The sequence below is a fragment of the Marmota marmota genome, unplaced genomic scaffold, assembly GCF_001458135.2.
Source record: "Marmota marmota marmota unplaced genomic scaffold, marMar, whole genome shotgun sequence".
Taxonomy (NCBI): Eukaryota; Metazoa; Chordata; class Mammalia; order Rodentia; family Sciuridae; genus Marmota; species Marmota marmota.
Genome location: NW_026000108.1, coordinates 12,285,409 through 12,294,126, shown reverse-complemented (window position 1 = coordinate 12,294,126; position 8,718 = coordinate 12,285,409). Strand labels below are relative to the sequence as shown.

The 8,718-nt window shown below is 39.3% G+C and overlaps 1 pseudogene; it reads right to left on the bottom strand.

Annotated features, from left to right (window-relative positions):
• Positions 1 to 425: 425 nt before the first annotated feature.
• On the bottom strand, positions 426 to 2,702 carry LOC107138920 (annotated as a pseudogene).
• Between the last annotated feature and the right edge of the window lie 6,016 nt (positions 2,703 to 8,718).

The window sequence follows — 8,718 nt, the reverse complement described above, 5'->3', positions numbered from 1 at the left end:
TAATAGCTAACATTACTGAATTCTCACTGTGTATCATTACTGTGAAAAGCACCTCATTCTCTTACTGAATTCCGACGCTTGCTCTTTGAGATAGTTGTTAGGGCAAAGTAAGACACAAGGTGCAAGATGGGGAGTGGTGGGAAACACTTTTCACATAAGAGATAAAATATGTCACTAATTAGTAGTTGAGGAAAAATTCATGTAATAGTCAACAAGCATTTATTGACCTTGATTAGGTCCCAGCCACTGTGCAACTTGGCTTTATTAAAAATTAAGTCTCCTGTAAGTTGGCTCCGGAAAGCTTTATCTTTAATTTTCTGTATTAGTCAAGTTAAGATGAGTGATGCTGCATTAATAAAACAATAAAACAAAATTTATTTTTCACTCACTTAAGATGAGTTGAGCTTCCAGATACCTCTCCAGGGCAGGACATCATGTAGTGGCAGTGGTTTAATTTTTGAAGTGTAATCCAATAAGACTGATGACCAAGCACTTCAGCTCCTGGAGAAGATAATGAAATACGTGTAAGCCATCTGGACCTTTGTGTTGATTGACATCAATAAGCGAACCAGTTTTTGATGTTGTGAAAGAAATGTTCATCTCCAATGACGATTGCAAGCTCCTGAGGGCTTATTTGGTCAGGAGGAGGCCACAGCCTATCATCCTCTTTGGCAATTTTACTGTCATCAATTATTCTCTTCAATTCCCCCGTCACAGTTTTCTATACCTAGGCTCCTTTTCTGATTATGACATCATTTTTGTAATTGCTGTTGTTGGCATACCTCAATTTGCAATTAGGTTGGAACTCAAACTCCAAGAACTCGTAACTGAACTTGCCTTGGTGACCCACATAGTAATGCAGATGAAAGTCACTCTCCTTGACTCACAAGACTGAATCATCATAGGGTCTTTGACTCCCATGTGACCACCCCAGCAGGGGAAGAGGACATGTAGGGTTCAAATCAAATTTGTTTTATGGCCCCACCTAACTACAAAGGAGGTAAGGTAGTGTGATCCTTTTGTATGCTGAAAGGAACCTGCTAATGAGTGTATACCACAAGCCACCACCTTATTTCTGGAGTAAAATAAAGTGGCTTTCTCCCTCTTTCCCTTCCTCTTGTCCCTCCCTTTCCTGACTTCCAGAGACTCCAGGGTAGTGGACTTCTCTTTTAATTCCACAGCTATACATTCAGAAATCGTACCAACTGACCAGGCTGCCTCAGCCTGGGGAGGCTGAGGGTGATTAATGACTTGCTCAGGTTTGCCTACCCCGTATTGCTCTATTTTCAATCATACTGTGCATTGCATAACTTTACAATTGATGGGGTGCACCTGCTCCCAGTGCAACAGTCTCCTGGAGACATCCAGAACTGCTCCAGGCAGGGGCAGGGGCAGGGGCAGCTGCTAGAAGGTCAGATTTCCTTAGCAACATATCACTTAGCAACAGTGAGCTGGTTGGTAAGGCCTGGGTTCTGAAGAAGGAGAGCCACGATGGAATAACAATCTGACAGAGGGAAGGCTGTCTGAGAGCAGCAGAGCAAAATCCTAAGAAATGTCGATGGTGGGCATTCTGGACCCCACACTGAATGGAGCACAAGGGAGGTACCCCAAAATGGCACTGTAGCTATTGTTCAGTTCTGAAATTGAAACTGTAGAAATTCTCCCAGGAAACATAATTTCTTTTCAAGGCTTTTTTTCTTTCTTCTTCTTCTGTTTTTTTTTTTCAATCTGATGGGAATCTACTGTGTATGCTTCACAATCGATTATGCATTTTTATTGCTTTGAAGTGATAATCTCCCCCAGTATCATGGTGATTTCTTCATCTGCTGGAAGAGGATCTGTGTGTCACCCCTGTATGCTTGAATGATTTCAAACCCCCTCCTGCATAGTCCTCTGGGGTCATCACAGGAACAAATGGAGGCACAAAACCACATTATTTGGAGCACCTCGAAAAACTTCACACACTTGTTCAGTCACAGTGGGTGGCAGGGCCACATGAAACCAAGACGTTGGTTTAATTTCGTTAGGATTGTATTGGCAGGAACACAGTGGTGAAGCATCTAGCTTCTGAACTCAGACCTAGGTTGGAATCATGATTTGGTCACTCACTATTGGGGTGACCCTGGGGATGTGGCTCTTTAAGCCTTGATTCTTCTCATCTATAAAATGGGAGAAATAACAGATTTGATCTTGTGGAATTACTGTGAGAATTAGGTAAGTTAAGGCATAGAAAGCACTTGGCCTAGGGCCTGATGGCTAATACGTGCCCAATTCATACTGGTTTTTATTATTAGTAAGCTCTAGCAATGCTGTTCATGGAGAAAATAAGTGTTAGTTTATGTCTTTATCCAATAAAACCTTGGAAAATAAATCATTATTTACTAGAGTTTATTTTTCTGTTTGAATCTATTCAATCCTGAAGTCCAAGTAGAAGTCAAATGGGGTTTTTGGTACTGAAACAAAGATCAGCGGGGACTGCTGTATCAGGAAGTAGGGACTGCAAATCGTAAATGTGGCCTCTGAAGTTTTTCTTTGTTGTGGACAATATTTCTGTTGTTTTAAGCTTGATCAGCTGCCAACAGTGAAGAACCAAGAGATTTTCACATAAAAATTACTGTCTCCTTCTAGACTTGTGTGGGTCTGCTTTACTCTTTTATGTTACCTGCTGTGATAGAAGACAATGGCCCCCCAGAGATGTCCATGTTCTAATCCTGAATATCTTAGGCTACACGGCAGAGGGAAATTAAGGTTGTAAACAAGACTAAGTTGAAGGTGAACCCCTGCTTGGGGACTGGCTTTCAGTGTGGGTGGCCGTGCTCAGATTGTTCTTTGGAGCAGAGAAGGCTGCCTTTAGTAAGATGGTCCCATACTTACGGTGATTTGACTTAGGAATTTTGACTTTATGATCAACACACATTTGGTGGAATCCACACATGGAATTCTGATCTTTCCCCAGGCCAGTTACGTGTGGTAAAATCCTCACAATACTGGGCAGGGACAGGGTGCTGCATGTCCTGGTCAGCCGGGCCATCCCAAGGGAGCAACCAAATCTCTATAGTGTGCCGCGTTGCCAGCGTTTTTTGGACACAGATACTCAATGTATTCCATGAGATACCCAACACTTCACTATGAAACCAGCATTGTGTTCCATGATCCTGCCCAAACGTAGGCCAGGGTGGGTGTGCTGAGCACATCCGAGGCAACTTAGTTTGGTCTGTGGTGTTCAGTAGGTTGGGTCTACTAAATGCATGTTGACTTACATTTTATTGGACATAACCCTATCGTGAGTAGAGGAACATCTGTACTTTTTTCCTTTCATTGCTAAGACAGAAGACTTGGGAGCATAGAGACCCTTCAAGCACAGAATCTTCATATTTTATGCTTTGATTGATACTGGATCTGTAAGTTGAAAATTTGCTCCAAAGTGTAAAATCTGCCACTAGAAAAGGAATGCTGATCGTTTGTCTAGGTATTTTGAAAGCACATGACTTTCAAATTCCTCCCTATCTTTACAGCATTTGCACCGTGAACCGAGCTTTCCTGACATTTCCAATCCCTTCCTTCAGCGTGACAAATTTTGAATGCATATTTCTAGACACATGTATATACACCAGCTTGATCTCCCAATGCAGTTTTAAAGCCAGCTTGATGGAGGAGGCCAGCTTAGTAACTTGGAAATTGCTTGGGCAGTGCCTTTCAGAGGTTTATTACATAAGCCCAGGTTCAAATCTGATTTTTCTGGGAAGGAGCTGGGAGAAATCTCTCACACAATGACCACTCAGAGCAGAGACTTTGACCCAAACATTCATCTTCTCTCCTTCCTGTGGCTGGTAACTCACCAGCTGGTAGAAGCGAAAAGACTGTAGGAGTTGGTGATGCCTAAACAAAAATAAGCAAAGAAAGAGAAAGTCTCAAAATAATTAGTCTTTGCAGAGACAGAATTTACCTGAGGTCTCTGGGCAGACAAAGGGGATTCCAGCTCAGATAGGATGCCACCAAAATGAGATTTGGAAAGCAATCCAAGAGCTGGGCTTGATGCACCAGATTTATGCATGCTGTCAGCTTCTGAGCAATTTAATTATTGTCATTTTCTGCCTTGAGATATTGCCCCTGGTTTCTGGGAATAGGCCTTGAATATTTCCCACTTGGTGACATTTATTACTGCCACCCCTTGTCTCGTAGCAAAGCTCAGTCTAAGTCTTCAATTCCCCTGGTCCCCACTAAATCTCATGTTTAAAAAGAGCCCCGGCTCTGTTTCCAATTGTAAGCATAAGTATGAATGCCGTAACAAAGGCTCGCTTTTTACAATATTGTATTGGGGTAGATTTCCTTGTCTCCAGCTGCTGAGAAACTGCTGACAGTTTCAGATCTCAGTAAGCCCCGTGGACTAAAGTAAGACGGGAGCCCAGGCATGTAGACAGGCCTGTGGAGTGACTCATGGAAGACTCTTCGATTCATGACTGAATCTTGCTGGGCAGGCATTGTCCTGGGAAGACTGACTTCCTGGAGGTGAAGTTCTTTGTGTGTGTGTGTGTGTGTGTGTGTGTGTGTGTGGTGTGGCACACATGTGCCAATTCTCCCTCTCTGTCTCTCTGTCCTATCCTGTCTCTTGGTGGTGCTTGGGCCCTCAGGAACTCTTTTTCAACTTCTGACTTGAGGGTGGCCTGCACAGTGGAATCTAGAACTGAGTTATAGCTGGTCAGTTCTCGCTGACCAGCAGTGGCTTATGGCTATGCGGTGCTTGCCTTGGTCCTCTTCCATCAGCACCACATCCTCATCTTCATCATCACTGCCACCATCATCCTCGTCTTCGTCATTTTATGACCATCATCCCTATATATTTATCAAAGTCTTCTCTGTGCTGTGCGAGGCAGTTAGAGATGCGATCTTATTGACGTCTTATTACACTACTGCAAATTAGATATTCCTGTGTCCATCTGTGGCAAGGCGAGTGTGGCTCGGGGTGGGTAAGCATCTTGCACCAGGTTGCAAGGTGAGTGACAGGCAATGTGAGTCGAACACAGAGCTGTTTGACTTCAAGGCCTCTGTCCTCAATGCCATACCATGCCATACCCAGCTGCTTCTCTTAAAAGATTTAATTAATCTTTCTCTTTATATTAGAGGATTGTTGTGCCCCAAATCAATGGGATTGGTAAAGCTGGATTAAATAACAAAACTTTCTTAAAGCTGAATGCCAAAATTAAACAATTTTTAAACAATTCTTTCCCCAAGCCCTTCACAGACATTAAGTATTTAGTGATTTAATTAGGTTACACTTTGTTTTCATTGCAGCCATCAGAATACAAATATTTAGAACTTGACCTTGTGGCTTGGTTTTGTGTTATTTTGAACCTTTGCAGGGCCCCTCTGAATGACATATTGGCACTGAATAGGGTTTCACTGGGACATATTCATACATGCAAATAACATAGTTTGATCAATTTCATTCCCCACTCCCTCCCTTACCCTCCTCTTCCTCTCTCCCTCTCCTTCATCCCCTTCCTCTGTGTTAATAATCCTCCTTCTATGTTCATGACATCTTTTTTTCCTTCCTTCAATTTCCACATATGAAAGAAAACTTGCCTTTCTCAGTAGACTATTTTGCTTAACATAATGATCTCCAGTTCAACCCATTTTTTCTGCAAAGGACATTTTATTCTCCTTTATGACTGAATAAAAAACTCCATGTGTATATACATATATGTTTCTGTCTATTATCTACCTATCTACCTACCTACCTACCTCACATTTTCTCTATTGATTCATTTGTTGACAGGCACCTAGGCTGATTCCGTATCTTGACTGTTGTGGATCATGCTGTAATAAACATGGGCATGCAGCTTAGAGGATGCCAACTTTAATTCTTTTGGATAAATACTAAGGAGTGGTATAGCTGCATCACGTGGGGGTTCTGTTTTGAGTTTTTTTGAGAAGCCTCTCTACTGACATCCATGGAAGTGTATCCTGATTTAGATTTCCCCCACAGTGTGTAAGGGTTCCCTTCCCCTGCATCCTAGCCAGCATTTGTTGTTATTTGTATTCTTGCTGATTAATATTCTGAGTGGGATGAAATCTCAGTGTTATTTGGTTTGCATTTACTTGATGGTTAGAGATGTTGAACGTTTTTTCATACATTTATGGTTCATTTATGCCTCTTTTGAGAAATGTCTGTTCAATCCATTTACTAATTGGGTTTTTGGTTTTTGGTGTTAAGAATTTGAATTTTTAAAAAATATATTCTGCATATTAGTACCCTGTTGGAAGAGCAGCTAGTAAAGATTTTCTTCTGTTCAGCGGGCTCTCTCATCACTATTAACCATTTTCTCTGCTCTGCAGAAGCTCTTTAATTTGATGCCATCTCATTTATCAAATTCTTGCTGTGATTTCCTGAGTCCTATTCAGGAAGACATCGCCTATGCCTGTATTTTGAAGTGTTTTCTTCTAGTATTTGAAAGCTTCAGGTGTTATATTAGGTGTTTGATGTATTTTGTGTTGTCTTTTGTACAGGGTGAGAGATAGTGATCTAGCTCATTCTTCCACATGTGAATAACCAGTTTTTTGAGCAACATCTGGTAAAGAGGCTATCTTTTCTCCAACACGTGTGTTTGGCATCTTTTTCCAGAATCTGGTGACTGTAGCCACACATGCTTGCCTCTGTGTCTTCTATTTCATTGATCCTTGTGTCTGTTTTATGCCAGTTTCACACTGTTTTTTTTTTTTGTTACTATGGTTCTGTAGTATAATTTGAAATTATTTAATGTGATGCTTTTAGAATTGCTCTCCCCCGCCCCACTCAGGATTACTTTGTTATTCTGTGTTGTTTGCTGTTCCACATGAATTTTAGGATTTTTTTCCTTCTTCTGTGAAGAACATCATTGGTATTTTGGTGGTGATGACATGGAATCTGTAGATTGTTTTTGGTGTGGCCATTTCAACAATATTATTTCTTCCTATCCAGGAACATGGGATGTCTTTCCATCTTGTGTGCCTTCTTCAATTTATTTTCTCAGTGTTCTGAAATTTTCACTGCAGAGGTCTTTCACATACTTGGTTAACTTTATTCCCAGGCATTTTGTTTGAAGCTATTGTGAACGGAATTGTTTTCCTGATTTCTTTCTCAGCAGGTTCATTATTGGTATATAGACAAGCTATTTATTTTTGTATGTCTATTTTGTATCCTGTTATTTTGCTGAATTTATTTCTCAGCTCTAAAAGTGTTCTGATGGAGCTGTTAGGGTCTTCTAAGTATGAAATCACATCATCTGCAAATAAGGACAGTTTTACTTCTTCCTTTTCTATTTGTATCCCTTTTATTTCTTTTCTTTGATAATGACTCTGGCTAAAATTTCAAGAACTATATTGAATAGAAGTGGTGAGAGGCAATGACCTTGTCTTGTTCCTAATTTTAGGAGAAATGTTTCTAGTTTTTCCCCACTCAGTATTATGTTGGCTTTCAGTTTGTCATACACAGTCTTTACAGTGTTGAGGTGAGCGCCTTCTATCCAGAGTTCCTCACGGCTTTTGTCATGAAAGGGTTGAATTTTATCTGAGGCTTTATTATTATTTTTTGCATCTATTGAGATTTTTATATTTGCCTGTGTTGAGCTATTCTTGCATTTCTGGAATGAAACACTAACTTGATAATGGTGTATGATCACTGTAATGTGTTGTTAAATTTGGTGTTCAAGAATTTAATAAAGAGTTTTGCATCTGTATTCATCAGGAATATTCTACTGTGATTTTCCTTCATAGTAGTGTTCCTATCTGGTTTTGGTATCATGGCGATTGTGGCTTTAAAAAATGAGTTTGAAAACACTATTTCTTGAAATAGTTTGAGGTGAATTACATTGGATTTTCTTTAAAAGTTTGGTGAAATTCAGCTATGAATCCATCCAGTTCTGGGACTCTCTTTGTTGGGAATCTTTATTATTGATTCAATTTCATTTTTTGTTATTGGTTTGTTTGGGTTTTTAATAATATCTTCTTGATTCAATTTTGGCAGGTCATAAATGTGTATACATATATTCATCTAGATTTTATGATTTATTAGAAAACATATTTTCAAAATAGTTCCTAATGATCTTCTGAATTTCAGTGATATTTATTGTGATATACCCATTTTAATCTCTAATTTTATTGATTTGAGTCTTTTCTCTCTTTTTTTTTGGTGAGTTTGACTAAAGGTTTATTAATCTTGTTTATCTTTTCAAAGAAGGAATTCTTTCTTTTCATTGATCTTTTGTATTATTCTTTTAGTCTCTATTTAATTAATTTCAACTCCAATCTTTGTTAACTCTTTCTTCCTACTTTTGAAATTGGCTTGCTCTGTGTTTTTCTAAGACTTTGAGATACACAATTACTTATTTATTTGAGATCTCACTGATTTTTTTTTGTATTCATTCGTAACTAAAAAGTTCCCTCTTAAAACTGTTGTGCTGTATCCCACAGATTCTGGTATGCTTAATTCTAGGAAATTTTCAATTTCTCCCTAATTTCTTCAATAACTTTTGATAATTCAAAAGTTCAATTTCCTCATGGTTGAATAGTTTCTGTAGTTTATGATGATGTTGACTTCTAATTTCATTCCATTATGATCTGATAAGATGCAAGAGATTATTTAATTTTTTTTAAATTTTCTAAGAATTGGTTTATGGCCTAATACATAATACACTTTGGAGAAAGTCTCATGGGCTGCTGAAAAGAAAGAGTATTCAGCTG